This window comes from Canis lupus, chromosome 18, assembly GCF_048164855.1.
Source record: "Canis lupus baileyi chromosome 18, mCanLup2.hap1, whole genome shotgun sequence".
NCBI lineage: Eukaryota > Metazoa > Chordata > Mammalia > Carnivora > Canidae > Canis > Canis lupus.
In genome coordinates, this window is record NC_132855.1 from 52,785,848 (window position 1) to 52,808,185 (window position 22,338).

The window sequence follows — 22,338 nt, forward strand, 5'->3', positions numbered from 1 at the left end:
TTGGCCACCAGCGTCCAGGAAGGGCGAGGCGTCTGGATCGTCGAATCGGACCTCGGGGACCAAGGGGGACCGAGGGCTCCGCCAGGCACCGCCCGCGCCGTCCTCCCCTGGCTTTGGAGGGCCCCTCGGTGGCCGGCCCAGGGTGAGCGCCCCGGACGGCGCCGCGGCTGGAGGCCCCACGAGGGGGCGCGCGAGCTCAGCGCCTGCGGTCGAGGCGGACGCGGGGCGGCGGGAGGGCCGCGGGGGTGGAGCGGCCGCAGCTGCCCACACCCCCGGGAGCTCGGCTCTGCTTGCCGAGCCCAGCAGACAACTAACAAGCTTTTGCTGATTGAATGAATGCATTGTAAACTCCGTTACGGGGAGAAACTCGAGGTTTAACCTCTATCCCACCCTATTACATCCGCAGATGGTTACATATTAAAAGAAGCCTCGGGCAGAGAGCAGCGCTCCCTCGGAGCTTTGTGCCCTCGGTTTGGAGACGACGTGCCTGAAGGATGGGATGGGTGGTGGCGCTTAGCGCCTCTCCTCAAAGCCGCCGCTGGGATGGACTCAGGCCCCAGGGGAGCCCCGTACCCCGCGCCGGTTGGCACGGAGGGTGTCAGGGCCAGCGGGCAGGTGAGTTGGCGGCTGGGCAGGGCAAATGGCTTCAAACCCAGGGGGGCCTCTCCTTCCCCACCCCTGGCTCAGACACAGGCTCTTTCTGGATGCTCAGCCCTCCCAGCCTTGGCCATCTCTTCTCCACCAGGCCTCTTTAACCAGCTCCCCCGGTGCCCCTGCCCGCTGGGATGGCAGCGCAGGGCTGGTAGTCCTGCAGACCCGGGTTCAAGTCCCCGCTAACCAGCTGGGTGACGTGCAAGAATTTACTGTTAAGAAAACAAAATCCAGGGACGCCCGGGTGGCTCCGCGGTTTAGCGCCGCCTGCAGCCCAGGGCCTGATCCTGGAGACCTGGAATCGCGTCGCACGTCGGGCTCCCTGCATGGAGCCTGCTTCTCCCTCTGCCTGTGTCTCTGCCTCTGTCTCTGAGTCTCTCATGAATACATTTTAAAAAGAAGAGGAAGAAGTTATTGGAAAAAGTAAAGAAAGGATTGTTTCAGGCAGGGTCTTCCTTTTGGGGAGAAGGGATGGGCAGGGTTTTTATCATGCACATGACTTCACTAGGGCTGATCAGAAAATTTCAGATTGACTTTTCTTTTTAGTTTATTTTTATTTTTAAAAAGATTTTTATTTATTTATTCATTTATTTTATTTATTTATTCTGTGGGACTTGATCCCAGAACCCCAGGATCGCACCCTGAGCTAAAGGCAGGTGCTCAACCACTGAACCAACTAGGTGTTTCCAGATTGCCTTTTAAAAGATCACATTCCTCGAAGCACCTGGCTGGCTCAGTCCACAGTCCGGGGAACAGGGAACTCTTGAAATCAGGGTCGCAAGTCCGAATCCCACGTTGGGTGTGGAATTTACTTAATAAAAAAATATATGTATATATACTTAAATAAAAAATAAGATAATTACTATTCCTGGAATAGATTGAAACTGTAAGTCTTGGTTTGCTGTTGTGGGGGGCATATGACTCCAGTTTGGGCTTGTTTTTCCTTTTTAACATTAATCTTCCAATCCTCTTTTTCCTCTCAGTTACACTGAGAGATGGGATTACTTAAGGCATTACCACAAGAGTCGCCTGAGGATTAAATGAGTCATTTAGCTTAGTGTCTAAATGTGGTGTCTGTCCCAAATGCGGGGCGACTGTCATGTCAAGCCCATGGGGCGGCCACGGAAGGATTCACCTGAGGCACAACAAAGGAGATAGAAGTTGATTGAGTCCACCCCACAGGGAGCAGAGGTGCGGCTGTCTGCCTGAGGCAGTGGGTAGGGGCTGTTTTTAAAGGGGGAAGAGAAGGAGGTGTGGTGACATATAGCATTTTCCCTTTTTCGTTAAGTGTGCCTAATGGTACGTAGCCCATTGGTCAGTTGGGCCTGTGGCTATTCTGAGGTGGGCCCCACGATGGGCCTGTCTGGATTCAGCCAGGGGGTGGCCGCGGCCCCTTTCTGCCTTCTACCACACAGGCCTGTTTGCCTAAAAGCGGCCTCTGTGTTTTTAGGCGGACTGTCCCTCTTGGCTAACCTCAGCTGGGGCCACTCTGGCACCTTTTTAAAAAAGATTGTTTGTTTGTTTATTTATTTATTTATTTATTTGAAAGCGAGCAGAGAGCACAGTGCTGGGTGGAGGAGCAGAGGGAGAGGGGGAAGCCGACTCCCTCCTGAGCAGGGAGCCCCACGTGGGACTCCATCCCAGGATCCATGATCGTGACCTCAGCCAAAGGCAGGCGCTTAACCCACTGCGTCACCCAGGCACCCTGGCACCTTTTCTTTGTAGTAGAGGAGGTGGCTTTTTCACCCTCAGCCCATCTAGGCCCTTCAAGGGCAGTGGCTGATTCACCCAGTGCCGGCTCAGTACATGCTCCCCGGGAGGCAGCACCACCGGGGCCCAAACTCTCACAGCCACTGCTCACTCCTGTCCCCCAAAGGCTCTTTGGTTCCCTGTACCTCCAGGTCCTAGGAAGGACCCCTTCCTTCTGCTTTTCCTCCTGCCACAGCCAGATCACAGCCTGCAGCCCTGCGGCTCCTCAATCTTCATAGGCCATCCCGTCTGGCCCTGCTAGCAGCTCCCGGGCTCTGTAGGCAGATGGTTCCAGCAGGAGACCCACCCCCAGGAGGGCTGCGCCCCTGTCACCCGCCTCATCTCACCCAGGCTCTGCTGCTGACTCCTTGCTTCACTTTAAAGTAAATTCTGGGCTCCCTGCGCTCAGGAGTGCTCATGGTTCTCAGCTAATGTCTGAATATTGGTATCAGAGGCTTAGCAACCAGTGGGAGAGGGCTGCACCAGGGGGTGGGGGCAGAGAGCCAGCCAGGCCCCTTCAAAAGGAACCCCCGCCCCGTGCTTTCCTGCACCCTTGCCGGCTGGCTTCAGCCTGAATCCTAGGAGCATGCTGGTCTCTGCTCAAATGAACCCCTACCTCTGCAACCCTTGTCTCCTTATCCTGCTTTATTTTTTCCATAGCACTTATTACTACCTGACACGTAGATTAGATTTATTTGTTTAATGTCTGTCCTTCCCCATTAATATTTAAACTTCAGAAGGGCACCTGGGTGGCTCAGTCAGTTGAGCATCTGACTCTTGATCTCAGCTCAGGTCTTGATCTCACGGTGGTGAGTCTGAGCCCCCCCTGTTGGGCTCCATGCTAAGTGTGAAGCCTACTTTAAAAAATATATATTTAAACTCCACAAAGGCATGGGTGATGGCTTATTAAAAGATTTAGTTCTGAACTGGGGTCCCTGGGGTGCCAAGTAGGGACTACTACAACAAAAAATGCCAAAGAGAGGGAGGGGAAAAAAACCAAACCAGTGAAACTTTCCACTGAAAATTAGAAGACAGAGGAAAAAAAAAAAAAAAGACATAGAGGAATCCTAATGCTAAGAAAGACAACAAAATCTACAATCAGAAGGCAAACTCATGAGAACCGCATTAATTTTATAGAATAGGTTGACAAATACTTTTGAATAAATGTGTTTAGGGGCTCAAGAAAGAGTATCTTCTATTAAATAAAAAAATTTTAGAGCTACCTGGGTGCTGCAGTCAGTAAGGCATCCGACTCTTCGTTTCTGCTCAGGTCCCGATCTCTGGGTTGTGAGATTGAGCCCTGTGATGAGCTCTGTGCTGAGCACAGTCTGCTTAAGATTCTTTCTTCCTCTCCCTCTGCCCCTCCCATTTGTGCTCTCTCTCTAAAATAAATAATAAATCTTTAAATAATTTTTTTTTAAAGAACAGGATGTTCAAATAGGTGAAAATGAACCAAGAGGTAAACTCTTGGAAATGAGGGGAAAAAATTAACCATTAAAAAATGTGAAGTACACATTCCACAATTGAAACATAGAGTATATTAGTGAATCTGAAGATAGTACAAAATAACCTAGAGGGTAGCCCCGGTGGCGCAGCGGTTTAGCGCCGCCTGTAGCCCAGGGCGTGATCCTGGAGACCCTGGATCGAGACCCACTTCTGGCTCCCTGCATGGAGCCTGCTTCTCCCTCTGCCTGTGTCTCTGCCTCTCTGCCTCTCTCTCTCTCTCTCTCTGTGTGTCTCTATGAATAAATAAAATAAAATAAATAAAAATCTAAAAAAAACCCAAAAAAACAAAAAACAAAACAAAATAGCCTAGAATGCAGTGTGAGGTGAAGAGATTCAAATAAGGGCTAATTAAGACTCATGAATGCTTGAAAGAACCTCCAATATATGAAAATAGGCATCTCAGAAGATGAGAAGGGAGAAGTAACATTTGGAAAGATAAAACCGAGTATTTCCTGGATTGAAGAGGACACGAATTCTTTGATGATCAGTGCACTCCAGGTGCCAAGCAGGGTCAAGAAAAATAAGTGTGCACCTAGACACATGGTACTAAACTGCAGAGTATAGAGAATAATGAGATTTCAGAAACACTACTGACTTAGTCCATTTGGGTTGCTATGACACAGCAGCACAAACTGGGTGGATTACAAAGGACAGAAGTCTAGTTCTCACAATTCTGGGGTTGGAGGCCTGAGATTGCATGCCAACGTGGTAGGGTGAGGGTGCTCTTCTGGGTCTCAGACTTCTTGCCATATCCTCACATGGTGGTAGGGACAAGGGATCCCTCTAGATTCTCTTATGTAGGGGAACTAATTCCACTTATGAGGGCTCCACCTTCATGACTTAAGCTCCTTCCAAAGGCCCCACCTCCAAATGCCATCCCCTTGGAGGGTTGGAATTTCAACATCTAAATTTTAGGGGGCACGAACATTCAGATAAAATAAAGGCCCATCCATTAGACTCTCAGCCAACTTCCCATTAGCAACAATATCTGCCAGAAGACAATGGAGTAATATATTTAAAGCTCTGAGTTTATATGCAGCTAGATTGTCATGCAGGAACAAAGACAAAACGGAGACATTTTCTGACATAGAAAGAGAATTTACCTCCCTCGGGATGTTGACCACAAGAAAGAATAATTCAGCCAGAAGAAAAATGAACCCAAAGGAAGATGTGGGATGCAATAAGCAATTAACTGCTAGCTGTATTTTTATTCTTTTAAAGATTTTATTTGTTCATTCATGAGAGACACAGAGAGAGGCAGAGACAGGCAGAGGGAGAAGCAGGCTCCATGCAGGGAGCCCAGCGTGAGAGTTGGTGCCAGGACCCCGGGATCATGACCCGAGCTGAAGGCAGACGCTCAACCACTGAGCCACCCAGGTGCCCCCTAACTGCCAGCTTTAAAAAGAAAGTTTTTGTGTTTTAAAAAGGGGTGAAATTCAAACTAACAAGACAATGAAAAACAGGGATGGATGAGAAGTTGCTGACTCAGCAGGTCCAAGGAGGCCATACTGCACACTGACTGGTTAGCGGGGTACCAGCTCTGCAAACCCCTAGCTTCCTCAAAGGACTCAGAAGCTGGCAGCCCCTACACTGCTGAGACTGGGCGTAATGGGTGGGGGTACACAGGGATAAGTGGCAGAAAGCTGTTCAGGAACCAGTTGGACCCTAGATCTCAGCCTCCCTCCTGCTCCAGCTGCTGAGCAATGCCCATTCCCACACTGGCAGAAGTCTGAGGGATGACTTTTGGGATGGAGAAAATCAAGTTATGAGGGTATGAAGACTGTATCCAAGAAAGAAGGAATTTAGTTAACGCATGCTTTATGAATGCAGAGACTGCCTTGCCTTCTTCCCTACTAGATTCCCAACACGAAAGACCTAAAAAGGGGGCAAGATGAGGCCAACACCAAACGGTCCATCAGAAGACTCTACAAAGAAGCTCAGAGTTGACACCACCACCTCCCATACTCCCAAGGGCTCAGAGCTTCCAAACAGCTCCATGGCTCTGGCTCTTGGTCATAAACACACAAGCAAGGATCATCAGCATCTGAAGAAAGCCTCCAACATGAAAGACAGAGGCCAAAACGACATTACAAGGCAAGCCAGCAGAAACAGACTAGGAAATCAGAAGGAAAAAAATAACAGAGCTATCATAAATACCCTCGGAGGCAAAAGAGGTTTTGCATCCATGAAATGAGAAAAGGATGCAGTTCCGTTTCTGACCAAGGTGCTGAACAAGCACAACTTCTGGCTCCTTCCATAGAGATCAGTGCCCAAGAAGCTGTATGAGGAGAACACCAAGAAGGCTCTGAGGACCCCCTGGGAACTGTTGGGGTTCCTCTCTTTTGTCTCCTCTGCCATCACTTGGGGAGAAATAGTACCTGTTCTGTGCACTCAGACTTCTGGCCCAGGGGTCAGTGGGAGTGAACTAGAAGCCCTCTACCTGTGAGCAGCTGAGGAAAATAGAGACTGATTATCCCTGGATAGTCTCTTCCCCACCCTTCACTCTGCATACCCCCAGGTCTGCTAAATGATGATCTAAGTATCACCTCCCAATCCTTGGGGGGAGTGTGTGTGTGTGTCTGATACAAGAAGTTGTTTTGTGGGGTGCACACTGAGGTTTTCTGATGTCTGGGGCTTTCCACCCCAGATCTCATCTGCCCCACCCCCCTGTCCACAGAGCTAATGGGGGCTGACAAGCACAGAAGTCCGGGTGTCCTCATTGCCTGACAGGGTAGCCAGAGCCCCAGGGGAAAATGAACACTGAGGAGCACAAATATTTCAAAAGAAAAACAACATATTGGATTTCAGATTCCATCAGAAGCATAAATATTAGAACAGATGGGCCAAATGTTCTAATTAGCCTCATAAGCAGAGAAAGATAAAGGAAGATATTAGTAACATGAAACAAAATAAGAAAACATTAAAAAGGAACCAAGCAGAAACACAGCCCTGGATATGAAAAATGTAATAGTTAAAATAGAATATTAGAAATGGAAAATAGAAGTGTTGCGATAACAGGATAGGGTAATTACAGGCTGAGGAGTGATTTGGAAGGTCTGATTGAGGAAATCTTCAAGAAGGAAGAAGGAAAGGACGAAGAAATGGGAGATGAAGGGCACCTGGGTGGCTTAGTCGGTTAAGTGTCTGACTCTGGATTTCGGTTCAGGTTGTGATCTCAGGGTTGTAAGATTGAGTCCTGAGTCAGGCTCTGTGCTGGGTATGGAGCCTGCTTAAGTTCTCTCTCTGCACCCCACCTCCCCTGAAAATAAAGGAAAAAAAGAAATGGAAAATAGAGAAGAAAAACAAAGAGATGTAGAAGTCATTAAATGAAACTCATATTCAAGGAACAGGGAATTAGGCTCCCATTTTGAAGAGAGGAGTGTCCAAGAATTGTGGATGTTCTATCCACCACATTGGGGGTGGATTTTTCTTCATAATACATCCTGCTTGGGATAAATGAAGATTGATTTATTTCATCAGTTTTGGGAAATTCTCAATTATAATCTCTTCAATTCTCTATTTTCCCCTCTTGGACTCTTGTCAAACATATACCAGATTATCTTATATCTCTTAACTTCTTTTATAGTTTCTATGTCCTTGTCTGGACTAAATTATTTGTAATTCCTTGTATTGATCTTCCAGTTCACTAATCTCTCAGCTAAGTCTCCAACTGAATCCAATCTGCTAGTCAGCCCTGAAATTTTTTTAATAGATTTTATTTATTTATTCATGAGAGACACAGAGAGAGGCAGAGACATAGGCAGAGGGAGAAACAGGTTCCCTGAGAGGAGCCTGAAGTGGGATTCCATCCCAGGACCCCAGGGATCACACCCTGAGCCGAAGGCAGATGCTCAACCTCTGAGCCACCCAGGCATCCCCAATCCTGAATTTTTTTATTTTAAAATTATATTTTTCATTTCTCAAAGCACTACATGCATGTCAGGAATGGTCAGTTCCCCCCACTTTTGATAATCTTTCATTGCTGGCCCATTTTTGTGATTTCGTCTCTCATTTCTTTATATTTCCTATGTAGTTACTCTATCCCTCTGTCTAATGACTCCAGTATCCAATATCCTGAGGGATTTAACCCTCTTGTTGGTTGTTTCTCCTCTCACCCATGGGAATTTGCTTTCTATGGAGATTTTTTAAAAAATATTTTAAAGTAATCTTTACACCCAGCATGAGGCTCAAACTTACAATCTTGAGATCAACAGTTGCATGCTCCACTAATCAAGCAAGCCAGTCACCCCTGGAGATTTTTTACTCTTTGAGTTCACATTGATAAATATTAATCTGTGGAAATCTTTGGGCCCTAATTGAGGATAAATTTCTCCAGAGAAGGTTTGTGTTTGCTTTTTCTAGATGTCTAAGGGTGTACTGAATCAGGGCTGGTGTCATCTTAGCTACCTTTGAGGGTCCCAGTTTATTGCAGGAGTTTGAGTTTAGGTTGCCTGCCTGCTGGCCAAAAGTTTTTCTTGCACCTCTTACAAGCATGGGCATGTGCACTCAGGACGATTCCATCTCTCCTCTATGCTTGTAACCTTACACTTTGGTTTCAGCTCATGTGGTCCCCTGGAGATTTTACTTAAACTCCTGCAGGATAGACCTGATGGTAGCAACAAGACTTGTCAGGGTATCTAGACTGCTACTTCCCAGAAGTGAAAGTCCTAGGAATTATTTACCATGAAAATATTCAGAAAAAGAATCAAACTAATGAAGAGAACTCAGCAAATTGCTGAAAGAGTTTGACATAAAAATGCATAATATTTCTATACATAAGTAATAACCAATTAGAAAATATGACAGAAAAAAGGTCATTCACAATTACAATAAACTTTAGGACACTTTGGAATAACTCTAACAAAATATATGCAAGATCTTTATGGAGAAAAATCACAAAATATTATTGAAGAACATAAAAGAAGATCTGAATAAATGGAGATTTTTAAATGCTCATGGGCGATATTCATGGGTTGGAAGATACTCTCGTAAAAGTGTCAGCTCTTCTGAGTTTAGTGTATAAATCCTATACAGTACAAATGAAAATTCATGTGAAATCTTTTTGTGGAACTTGACAAGCTTATTCTAATATTAATATGGAAGGCCAAAAAAATTTTTTTAAATGGAAAGCGAAGATAATTGTGAAAGGGGTGGAGACGGGGAGGGGGAAACTTTCCATACAAGATATGAAGATTTATTATAAAGTCGTACTAACTAAGACAGTGTGGTATTAGCCCAGGGACAGAAAAGTAGCCTCATGAATGCAAACAGACTACAGTTCAGATAATAAACTCACTCATATTCGGAAACCTGATATATGAGAGAGGCTGATTATATTAGTAGGGAAAAGAAGGACTATTTTATATGCTGGGACAAATTATTATCTTTATTGGATAATCAATCATCATAGATACCAGACAAAAATTCTTTCTAGAGTAAAGACTTCAATGTGAAAAGCGAAACTTTGTAATTCTTGGAAGAAACCAGAGTAGAATATCTTTGTGATTTCGGATTGGGAAGAGAAGGTATCTTAAACAAGACACAAAACCTCCCAATTACAGAAAATGACCGATAAATTTGACCTCATTAAAATTAAGAGGTTTTGTACAACAAAAGATACTATGAACGCAGTTAACCACAAAACACAGACTGGAGAGACTTTTTGCAATGCAAATAACCAGCAATGAGTTAGCATCTAGAATGTATTAAAAAGTCCTCCAAGTCAATTTTTTTAGAAAGACACACTAAAAAAATGACAAATGGTGCACATAGGCACTTCAAATGGTCAATAAGCCAATCTGAAAAACTGCTCAACATCAAGTCATCAGCAATTGCACATTAAATATACATCAAGCCATTGTCAGTAGACATTTCGTATTAATACACACTTACAGTTTTATGGGTGTAAACTGGTATAACCACTTTCAAAAGCAATTTGGGAAAATCCAGTAGAGCTGGAGGGGTATGTCCTTACTCCCACCAATCCCACTCCTGGACAGATTCCTTGGAGAAATCACCATGCATATGAATAAAGAGACTATAAACAGGAATGCTCATCCCAGCACTGTTTAATAATGAAAAACTGAGATCACAAGAGAGTGGATAACAAAATACAAGGCCGCTATTAACAGTAAGTGAACAAGAGCTACATATATCAATGTAGATGCCTCTGAAGCCAGAGGATCTAAATCAAGTAAGTAACAGAAAAATGCATGGTGTCTAATGCCATTTATAAAAAGTTCCAAAATATGCAAAACTAGACTATATATTGTTTATGGTTATGGTTACCACATAAATTTGTAGGAAAAGTATAAAAACATGCACGGGAAGTAAATACAAAAAATGTTAAAAATTGATAAAGCTGAGTGTTTGATAAAGTGGGAGTATGGGTGCTTTATTATAGTATTCTCTTTACTTGTCTCGGTTTTTGAAATATTTATTTTTGAAATAAAAAGAGCACTCCATAGCTGTTGTGGGGAGGGAGTCGAGGGGCAAGCCCTGTTGGTGGCTTTGGCAGTGGTGGCAGTAAGAGGTGGTGGGTGGCTGGGGGAGGGATGTGGCGAGACGGAGAGGGAGGATGGGATTTAGATTTCTCCTTGCAGATGTGGGTTTGTTTTTGCTTCATTTTGTTTTCTCTTGAAAACTATGTGGAGGCTAAGTAAAAATTTTAACGTTTGACCATTTCAAGGGTTGTCACTGAAGTAGGGAAATAGCACCCTTGCATAGCACTGGCCTAGGTATAAGTCTGATCATTGGTTTTGTTGGCAATCCAGCGGTAGCTCCACTGCCGTTCATTCAAACCCATGTGCAGGGAGACCCACGCAAGGACCTTCAGTGTGGCAACATCCCAATGTCCCTTGAAATCTTGAAAATCTTCTGCACAGCAAAGGAAACCATCAACAAAAAGCAACTTATAGAGTAGGAAAAAATATTTGTAAATCATATATCTGATAAGAGGTTAATATCCAAAAGTTATAAAGAATTCATACAACCCAATAGAGAGTATGGGCGCGTACCTCTCTCTCTTTCTCTCAAGTAAACAAATAAGATCTCTTTTTTAAAAATGGGCAGAGGAACTAAATAAACATTTTTCCAAAGAAGACATACAGATGGCCAACAAGTATATGAAAAGGTGCTGAACATCAAGGAAATGCTAATAAAAACTGCAATGAGATATGACTTCTCACACCTATTAGAATGGCTGTCATAAAAAAGACAACAGATAAGTGTTGGTGAGCATGTGGTGTGCACTGTTGGTGGGAATGCAAACTGGTGCAGCCACTACGGAAAAACAGTATGGAGGTTTTCGAAAAAATTAAAAGTAGAACCACGATATGATCCAGCAACCATACTTCTGGATTTATATTCAAAGGAAATGAAAACAGGATATCAAAGATATTTACACTCTCAAGTTCATTGCAGCATTGTTCATAATAGCCAAGATATGAAAATAACCTATGTGCTCCCCAAAATGTGAATGGATAAAAAAGATATGATATATGTGTGTGTGTGTGTGTGTGTGTGTATACACACATATATGCAATGGAATATTATCCAGCCATTTCCAGCCGTTTGCAGCAACATAGATGGACTTTGAGGACATTATGCAAAATGCAATAAGCCAGACAGAAAGACAAATACTGCATGGTGCCACTTATATGTGGAATCTAACAAACAAACAAGAAGAGTCAAACTCATACAAACAGAGTAGAAAAGTGGTTGCCAAGGGCTGGGAATAGGAAAAATAGTGAGAAGTTGGTAAAAGAATACAAACTTACAGCCATAAGATGAATAAGGTCTAGGATTTAATGTGTGACATAGTGACTACAGTTGATACTATCATATTGTATAACTGAAATTTGCTAAGAGAGAACTTAAATGTTCTCATTAAAAAAAAAAAAAAAAAAAAGATAAGTAGGGGCTCCTGGCTGGTTCAGTTGGTAGAGCAACTCTTGATCTCCAGGTTGTGAGTTTGAGCCCCACATTGGGTGTAGAGAATTATTTAAAAAATAAAATCTAGGGATCCCTGGGTGGCTCAGCAGTTTGGCACCTGCCTTCAGCCCAGGGCGTAATCCTGGAGTCCTGGGATCGAGTCCCATGTCGGGCTCTCTGCGTGGAGCCTGCTTCTCCCTCTGCCTGTGTCTCTGCCTCTCTCTCTCTGTCTCTCTCTGTATGTCTCTCATGAATAAATAAATAAAATCTTAAAAAAAATTTGATGTGTAAGGTGATGGATATGTTAATCAACTAGATGGAGGCATCCTTTCATGATGTATACATATATCAAATCATCACAATGTTCAATTTAAATATCTTATAATTTTATTTGTCAACTTCTCAGTAAAACTAACAAGAGGGAAATTATCCATTTTCCCATGATATGAAATGTAAATGCACATGTAAGTAATCATCGTTAGTCATCTGACTCTTCTTATGGTGGCTTTTGCCTTACAGACTAGTTTTTGTTTCTACATAGCTAAATCTATCAATCTTTTTTTTTTTAATTAAGTAATCTCTATGCCCAAAGTGGGGCTTGAACTCACAACCCCAAGATCGAGAGTCATGCTCTCTCCACTAAGCCAGCCAGGTGCCCCTCTCAATCTTTTCTTTTATGGCATCTAGGTTTTGTTTTGTACTTTTTTTTTAAGATTTATTTATTCATTTATGATAGACATAGACATAGAGAGAGAGAGAGAGAGGCAGAGACACAGGCAGAGGGAGAAGCAGGCTCCATGCCCGGAGCCCGATGTGGGACTCGATCCCGGGACTCCAGGATCGCGCCCTGGGCCAAAGGCAGGCCCCAAACTGCTGAGCCACCCAGGGATCCCTGTTTTGTACTTTAAAAGATTTTCTTTAAGTTATAAAAATTTCTCCTATGGTAAAAAAAAAAAATTAGATCAATATGTATCACTTTGAGTAGATCTCAAAAGACAGTGTTCAGTGAAAAAGAAAAAAATAAAGCCCCAGATGATATGTATAGCAAAACTTGGTTTATGTAAATAAAACTGCAGAACAGTTACATATTTTCTGTGAACACAATTATGTACATAAAATGCATTTTAAACAATTGGAAGGAACTCATCAAATTCATAATAGTGTTTCTCCTGGTGGTTGTGGAAGTCTGAGGAGATGTTAGCTTTATTCATTATGTCTCCATTTTCTTGGTAAAGGACACTATATTCATATGTTATTTATATACTTTTTAAAGGTATAGACATAAAATGTAAGAAGGAAAAGCACAAATGCCAAGATGTTTTACAGAGATTATTTCTTAGGGGTGAGAGCATGAACAATGACATCCAGGGTGAACGCTGGCAGAAAGGGCAGTGATGGGATGCCTGGGTGTGCAAGGTGGCAGTAACTGTTAGAATGGAGGAGGGGGTGCTCCCAGGCAATGACTCAGCTTCCACTGGGTGCCAAGGTTTCAAATAACCCTCCTTGCAGTGGGTTTTGGCCAAGTCTACCCCCTGTGCTCTTTTCAGGTAAGGCTCCTCCTCTTCTTAGGAAACTCCTTCTCCCTCCTCTTTTATTTCAGAATACCACCTGATGGCTCAGCAGCCTAGCACTCTCTGCCCCTCTGGGAAGACAGAAGCCCCCTACCCTTCCAGAGCAGCAAAGAAAGGGTAGGCAAAGGGAAGACAGCCGGAGCTCTCACACCTGCAGCAAAAGGAATGGAAACCATGCAACACCTGGCAGACAGGTAGCAAGAGCTCACCAGCATAGCCAAAGTGCCTTTCTCCAAACACCAGGTAAGCAAGTGATAGTGATAGGTGTCCAATAAATTGAAGAATTGCTGATTTAAACAAAGTTAAACAGGCTTATTGAGGGATTTGCCTGAGTCTTTAAATTCTACTGCACCTTGTGGGTTTCTGAGGAGGGTTTTACACTAGAGGACTGCACACGGTTCCCTTAACTTCCTGCACGGTGGGGCTCATGTTCAAGGAATACATGTTAAGTGTCTTGTGGAGCTAGAGTCCCAGGACGCCATATCAGGAGTAGATGATATGATTATATTATAGCAATTTTGATTATCATTCTTTCCCTTATGAAGCCCTGGGCTTTTATTTTTTTATTTTTTTATTTTTTAAAAGATATTTATTTATTTATTTGTTTGTTTGTTTGTTTGTTTATTTATTTATTTATGATAGACATAGAGAGAGAGAGGCAGAGACATAGGCAGAGGGAGAAGCAGGCTCCATGCACTGGGAGCCCGACATGGGACTCGATCCCGGGTCTCCAGGATCATGCCCTGGGCCAAAGGCAGGCGCCAAACCACTGAGCCACCCAGGGATCCCCCATGCCCTGGGCTTTTAGACTGCAGCTGAGCATGGAGGGGCCCTTAAGCCCAAAGCACACAAATTCATCCTCTTGGGATAGATGGGTGATTATTAATTGTGGAAAGAGGGAACAGGACACAGGTCCCATATTCAAATCATCTGAAGAACTCCTTCAGCCCACACCATCTCCACTTCCCTCCTCCTACCCATCTGAGCACCCCATGGCCTGGGTTCTTGCACTCATCCCTGAATCTCTAACTTTCAAATGTAGGGGCTGGTGCAGAATAGGTGCTTAGCACATGTTGTTTTTACCATAATACAATTCTTTACCTGGCATAGTGTTTAGAGAATTTTCTTATTTCTATGGTGAAGTAGATTAAAGTTTCTCAACTTTGATAAATAGATGATTGAGTTTGGCTGGTTGGGGGGATAGATTTGTTGACCTTTATTTAATGAAAAATGTCAGACATAGGTAAAAGTAGAGGGAATTGTTTGATGAACCCAGTGAGGGGATTTTGCTCACTCACAAGGTTAGGTCAGCTTCTAACTTGTTGAGTGGGACTGACAAGCCAAGAGACAGAGAGAGGGAGAGAGAACCTCGAGCCAGGGTGGGGTGGGGGAGGAGCAGAGGCAGAGGGAGAGAGAGAATTTGAAGCAGGCTCTATGCCCAGTGGAGAGCCCAACTTGGGGCTCGATCTCACAACCCTGAGATCATGATCTGAGCCAAAGTCAAGAGTCAGATTCTTTTTTTTTTTTAATTTTTATTGATTTATGATAGTCACACAGAGAGAGAGAGAGAGGCAGAGACATAGGCAGAGGGAGAAGCAGGCTCCATGCACCGGGAGCCCGACCTGGGATTCGATCCCGGGTCTCCAGGATCGCGCCCTGGGCCAAAGGCAGGCGCCAAACCACTGAGCCACCCAGGGATCCCTCCATCACCACAGTTAAGATACAGAGCAGTCCTAACCCCACAAGGATCCCCTTCCTCCACATCTCCAGTCAGGGGTTTTGAGTGCATGATGTGAGAGATTAAGAAGGGTGGAGGGAAGGGCAAGACCCAGTGTGACAAAATAAGATATATATGATCTCTGTCCTAGTTCCTGGCACAGAGCTCCTATAACCTTTGTAATTTCCTAAGAGATAGGGATGCTATGAGTATCTTTTGTTCTAACATTTGGTCTTTGACCCAGAGCGTTTTTATTCTAATGAGGAGACTCTTGGTGGCTTGTGGGTAAAGGCTGGCCATAAGAAAAACTAAGCCATAATCATGAGCTTAGAACTCTCCACCCACCCTCTATTCTCCGAAGAAGGGAGAAGCATGGGAGATGAAGTTAATCTTTGATCTTACTACATGATAAGGCCTCCACAAAATCCCTGAGGTATGGGGTTCAGAGAGCTTCCAGGTCGATGAAGGCATCCCCGTGCTGGGAGGGTGACATACTACAACTCCATGGGAACAGAAGCTCCTACATTTGGGACCCTTCTGCGCCATGCCCTGTGGACCTCTTCTTCTGGCTGTTCATATGTATGTATCCCTTATCATTTCCTTTGTTAACAAACCAGCAAACATAAGCAAGTGCTTCCCTGCATCCTAAAATGGCAAAACAAAGTATCAAACATGAGGAGAGGATTATGGGAACCCCTGATTTGTAGCCAAGTTGGACAGAAGTGGAAGTAACCTGGGACCTACTACTTGGCAATTGGTGTCTGAAGTGAAAGCAATCCGGTAGGACTGAACCCTCAGGCAGTTAGTGTCAGAGTTGAATTCTAGAACATCCAGTTGTGTCCAGAGAATTGGAGAATGGGTCATTGTGGGTAAACCGCCCCCCATATTTGGTGTTGGAAATGTTGAATAGAAAGAGGAAACAGTGAGTGTTTTGTTTTCCTGAGGCAGCTGTAGTAGGAGAGGCACTTCGTGGAAAGAACAGAGAAGATTACAGGGGGTTATCAGTTGTGTGGTGACTGATTGCAGCTTCTCCATTTTCCCCCAAATCTAAAGAATCACCCATCAATTCATTTAGAGTTGGATTTGGCTAGGAAGGGTGTGCTGAGTGCTGACTCGAGTTCAAGTGAAATCTCAGCTGAAATCCACTATGACCTAGACAGGGATGGGCAGGAGGTATTATCTCCATATTGAGAGCAGCAAAAGATTGAACAGAAGGGATTTGCCCAAGGTTATACAGCAGGTAGGCAACAGGCTCTGGAAAAAATCCAGGTTTGGAATGCACTGCTCCCTGGGCTCATGTCTGGCTAAGTCAATCAAGACAAAAACAAACTCAAAGTTTCGGTTTCTGGCCCAGGACAACTCCTGCTTGCTCCAGCCCAGGGGTCTCTCAGTGAATGGAGCTACCACCAAGTCATCGTTGACTCGTGTCCTGCTTTCACCTCTGCATCTTGTAAATCAACATGTCCTAGACCCCAATACCTTCTCATCACCTCCACCGTAACCACGGGAGTCAAGCCTCATCACCTCCTGATGGATTATTTTGCAAAAGCCTCCTAAACAGTTTCTGGTTTTGTTTTTAAACTCTACCCCCAACATGGGACTCGAACTCACAACTCCAAGATCAAGAGTCGCATGCCATACTGACTGAGCCAGCCAGGGGCCCTCTAACTAGTTTCTTTGCTTCATTTGTCCTTCAGCCCGAGTGATCCAAGTTGGGGGGTTGACCAGCTGCAGCCAGAAAGCCAAATCTGGTCCATGAGCTAAAAATGATTTTCATGTTATTAAATGGTTGGAAAAAAATTCCAAAGAATAATATTTTGTGATACATGGGAATATGAGATTCAGATTTTATTGTCCATACATAAATTTTATAGGAATACAGTCATGCTCATTTGTTTATGTATTGCCCATGGCTGCTTCCGCAGAGCTGAAGAGCTGGTACAGTGATCATACTAACTACCAGGGTCATCATCCCCTCCCCAATCTCCTCCGAGGGCTTCCTCCTCCCCCCAGAGGGAGACCCAAAGTCCCAGAGGTGCCCCCCTGCCTCTCTGACTCATCCCCTGTCCTCCGACCACACCAGCACCACCGCACTTACGTCTACTGACTTTGGGTCCCCTCCCCTCATTCATTGTGTATGCTAACCTTTCCTCCTCAGGAATGCTGTTTCTCTCTTGTGATGCTCTTCTGTTCTGTGTAACTGGCTCCATTTTCTCCAGGTTTCCACTCTTTTTTTTTTAAGATTTTATTTATTTATTCATGACAGATACAGAGAGAGAGGCAGAGACACAGGGAGAAGAAGAAGCAGGCTCCCTGCAGGAAGTCCGATGCAGGACTTAATCTCGTCTGAGGATCTTGCCCTCAACCGCTGAGCCACCCAGGTGTCCCTCCAAGTCTCCACTCTTATGTCACCTCTTCTGAGAGGCCTTCCTTGACCATATCTGCCCCTGTCCCTCCATCTCATTCCCTCCTCAACTCCTCCATTGCACTTTTGTCTGTCTACTTATGCATCCTCTGTCACCCCCACCCGGACATAAGCTCCACCTGGGCAGAGCATATATTAGATGCTCAAGGATTGTTTGCTAATGAATGAATGAATGAATGAATGAACATGAGGCCTTTATTGGCCCAGGAGCTATGTGTCCATTTCCCTAACAGGGTTACTTCTGTCCTAGGGGACATATTCCCATCAACTCCTCCCTAGTATTTTTTTCTCCTCTTGCGCCCACTGCTGTTACTAACCGCCATCAGTTCCTTTCCCGAGGAAGTTGTCAGCCTTAAGGTCATTCTGCAAAAAACCAAGGAGACAGCAGGTACTTAACCAGTTTAAGGAAGAAATGTCTCCCCTTCTCAGCAGGTGAAAAGGCTCTTTCTTCTACTATCAAGAACCCCAATCCGTAAAAAAAGATTAATCATATAAACATTCAAGTTTGGTGACTGGTACAAATATAGAAAGTTTCAACTCACTTCTTTTTCTTTTCTTTTCTTTCTTTCTTTCTTTTTTTTTTTTTTTACATGATTTTATTTATTCATTTGACAGAGAGAGCAAGAGACTGCAAGCAAGGGGAGTGGCAGAAGGAAAGGGAGAAGCAGACTCCCTGCTGAGAAGGGAGCCTAATGAGGACTTAATCCCAGGACCCTGGGATCATGACCTGAGCTGAAGGCTGACACTCAACCGACTGAGCCACCCAGGTGCCCCCCATTTCTTTTTCTGAGTAACAGGAAACAACCCCAGCCAATGGACATGGCCAATTGCAATGCTGCAGACAGCTGGGGGTATGAATATGTGAAAGGTACAGGGCATGGGGTAAATTGGTTAGATTATGCCCCAGTAAAACAACAATCCCCAAATCTCAGTGTCTGAAAACAACACAGCTTAATTTCCTGCTCACATTACATTTCCATCAAGGATTGACAGAGCCCATTGAACATGGTGGTCACCCAGGAACCCACAATGGCAGAACAGCTGCCAACTTGAACGTTGCTGGTTGCTGTGCCAGAAAGGGACCTTAAGTTCTGATGGAGAAGTACAGAGCATTTGCAGCCACTAGCCAGAACTAGTCACATGGGCTCAGCTCCCAGTCACGAGGGACGAGAGAGCAATCCTATCCTGTGCCTGGAAGGCAGAGGGTTGGGAATATTTGATGAACAGCAGTAATGACAACCACACAGGGTGAAGAAAATTTGTTCTCTTTAGAGGAAAAATAAGACCAGGGAAGGATAAGGGAGGGCAAGAAAGATAGAAGCTAAGGAAGAAAGGCCTCAGAGGCCCCCATGGGCATGCCAGTCAGCCTAGCAACTGGTCACACTCATTTGTTCACCTGAGCTGTAAATTTCTGTGTGTCATCTATTGTCATGGTGTTTGAAAAGCTTATTATGCACTATACAGAGCTCTTCAACTATTCTTTACTCTTACACATTTATAGCACCCTTCCAAATGGGTAAGTCACAGCAATCCTCCTCAGGTAAAATTATTCTCCAAGCCCTCGCTTCAGTGAGCAGGAGCATATAATCCCTGGGTGACATTCCACACCAAGGCATAAACTCGGGAACAGGCACAGTTGCTCACAGTATTTCACACATACCTAGCACTAATGACTGCAGATCAGTAAAAGACAACTCCGATTTCTCTTTAGGGCTGACCCTAAAATGTATTTTCCATTTATATCCGATCCCTCTGGTTCAGTCAGTAATTTTCCTTGGAGCAGTGTTGTTCAATAGAACTTTCTGCAATGATGGAAATGTTCAGCACCTGCACCATCCCATACAGTGGCCACTAAATACAAAAGCTGGCCATGGTGCATTTGATTCCAAGAGCCCCTTCTGACTCACACTGCCTTGGTTCAGCTCTCCTATCCAGGGAATATGTCTAGACTGTTCCTTATAAGAGTGGCCTCTAATTGAATGGGGTAGGGGGAAGTGGACTGCTGCCCAAGCGGTATTATTCCATGGACAAGCTGGCCAGAGCTCCGGAAGGTGGCCCGCATGCAGAGACTTGGAGCAGTGGTGACTGGCTAAGCCTATCAGACTGCTTTTCCTGGAATTTTAAAAGGCTCGGCCAAACAGCAGTGAGAGGAGGCGGGAGCAGGCAACTAGAAACAAAGAGGTGGTTGAGAGAGATGGATTCCTGACAGCTGTCACGGTTCTAATCCCAGTTCCCAACCGCTTAGATCCTTCAACAAACATGAAAATAAAGTACCCTTTCCCTTAAGGCGCATGGATTGACTATTTGTTCTTTGCCTCAAAAGAAATAAGTAATTAAAATTCCTCCAATTCAGGGTCTCTCAATCTGGCACTATTGACAGTTGGGGCTTCATAATTCTTTGTTGGGGGGCTGACCCCTGCATTGCAGCATCCTTAGCTTCTACCCACTAGGTGCCAATAGCACTGCCCGCCCACCCTCTGCCTGTCATGATAACTAAAAATGTCTCCAGACATCGCCAAATGACCCCTGGTAGGCGGAGGCAGGGGAGGGTGTGTGTGCAAAAACCCCGACTCCCCACCTCCTGGAGAATCAACCCTGCGGAACTGTATCCCAAGTCGACCTCCTCCGGCCTCCTTGAGGACAAAAAGATAAAAGCAGCCCCGTTTATTCCTAGCAAATTCACAGTTCTCCCTCCCTCTCTTCTCCAGGCTAAATAAAGATAGCTTTTTTAGTCTTTTTCCTAGAGTCTGTTTCACAGATATTGATGGCGACATCTAAAGATGAGACTAGAACCATTTGGTTGAGAGGGACTCTGTTCCCTTAACTCTACCTATTTATAGAGACAGGGGAACAGACACATCCACGCAGCCCTGTGACAGTGGCAGCTCTGTGGTCAAGGAAGTAGCATCTCAGAGCTCAGTGCTGGGCTGAGCCATTCTTCCCGTGAGCTGATTCAGACCTGCTGAGCCAACAAACTGCTAATTTACAAAAAAGGGAAATGATCCTTCAAGGCCATTGACATTTATGTCTTCCCATCCCTCTGAGTATTTCAACTGTTTCTGCAGTCTCTCCACCTGGTATTCTCACAGATACCCAAACTCAATCAAAATCAACCTCCTTGTCTTCTTCCTCAAATCCGTGCTTTTTCTATTGTTTCCAGTGTTTTCTATTGTGTCCACCCCGTTTCTCGAATCAGAAGCCTGAGAGTCAACCTCTGAATGGATGTAAAAGGAAAAGAGTCTGGAGATACAAGAGTCTGGAGAGTGAGATCATGGCCAACTCATGGAGAGTTTTGTGTGCTGTGCTAAGGCCTTTCGTTGTTAATGTCTACCTCCCCTTGCTCATCAGCCATTTCCTCACTAACTTCCCACAGTTTGACTTGCATCCCACCATATTCACACATCCTACCCACAGGGAGAGGTTTATACAGGGTGTATACACCAGAGGGTCAGAAATCCTGGGGCCATCTTAGAATTCTACCTCCCACAGCCCCTAGGCCTGGACCCGACTGCCCCTGTTTCAAACTCAGCATATTCAGAAACAAATGCTTTCCTAAACTGACTCCATGTTTCAACTTCACCATTTAAGGAAATGAGGCAATGGCACAGACTGTTAGCTCTCCCCTCACTATCTAAATCCCTCTTCTTTTATAGAAACAGAATCTACTTCTACCATGGCCGATATCATGGAATTTTTAGCTGGGTACTTAGAAAAGGCCACTTAGAAAACAAAGATCACACTCTTAGCATCTCTTGCAAATAGGTGTGGTCACAAGACTCATTTCTAGAAGTGGAATATGAGTGGAAATGATGAGTGGCAGCTATAAGGAATCTTCCTCAAGTGACCCTGCCTCTTTCCTTTTGCCAGTTTTTCATTCCTTTCTCCATACAGATGCTGGAACTCAAGTGCCACCAGCTGGTACCATGAGAATAAGGACCACACCCCAAGATGGCAGATGAGTGAATTGTCAGAACCCTGGATCTCCAAGAACTTTGTGGAATAGGGCTGCCTTCCCAGTTTTGAATTGCAGATCTCTGGACATACAACCAGTAGAGAAAGAAACTTCTATTTTGTTTAAGCCATTGTTGATTTGAGTGTCTAATACTCAGAGTTTAATATAATCCTAACCAACATGGGGGTTATTTCTTTAGTCTCGCTAGACTTGAAAACTTAAATATATTTTTCTTCCCTCAATCCTCTAAGCTCTTATGCCCACAAGGTCCTAAGTCCTGTTGATTCTTCCTTTGCGCTTCACCTCACACTCACCCCTTCTTTTGTAATTTCCATGGCCTGCTTTGATCCCAGCCTGTTCTCTTGACTCCATCTCTCTCCCTCCAAGCAAGGCTGCATAACCTCCAGATTCCTGAAGTGTCACATTCATCATGTCACTCACCATCCTTAAACCCTAAAACCTGGGGTCCTGTTGTGTTTAACAGGATGAAGCCCCAACATTTCACCCTGTCATTACACTGTTCCATAATATAGCCCCAAAGTTTTCAACTCCTCCTTCCTCTTATATGGATCTTCCCCAATATCCAGGGGGGTATGTTGTCTGGGGAGTCCCCCAGACAGCCCATTTTGTCCATCACTTTGTGCTGGAGATCCTCAGTCCTGGTCACACATTAGAATCATCGAGAGCTATTGAACATGAGCAGAGCCCAGCATTTTAGCACTCAACACATGAAGGCATTATCTCCTGTGAGCCACAAAGCAGGTATGTGAGATGTAAGTACTCTCATCATCACCATTCTACAAAAGAAACAACAAAAAATTTAGGAAGTTCAGGA

General features: G+C 44.6%; 1 long non-coding RNA gene across 2 annotated transcripts; it reads left to right on the plus strand.

Moving 5' to 3' along the window:
* Nucleotides 1-235: 235 nt before the first annotated feature.
* LOC140609205 (uncharacterized) lies at nucleotides 236-21,684 on the plus strand. Of its 2 annotated transcripts, XR_012011139.1 has the most exons (4): nucleotides 236-615; nucleotides 13,439-13,652; nucleotides 18,167-18,318; nucleotides 21,443-21,684. It is a non-coding gene; the product is annotated as an uncharacterized lncRNA (long non-coding RNA). The 2 variants fall into 2 exon arrangements; XR_012011138.1 differs by having other exon boundaries at nucleotides 238-615; nucleotides 18,167-21,684.
* Nucleotides 21,685-22,338: the final 654 nt, after the last annotated feature.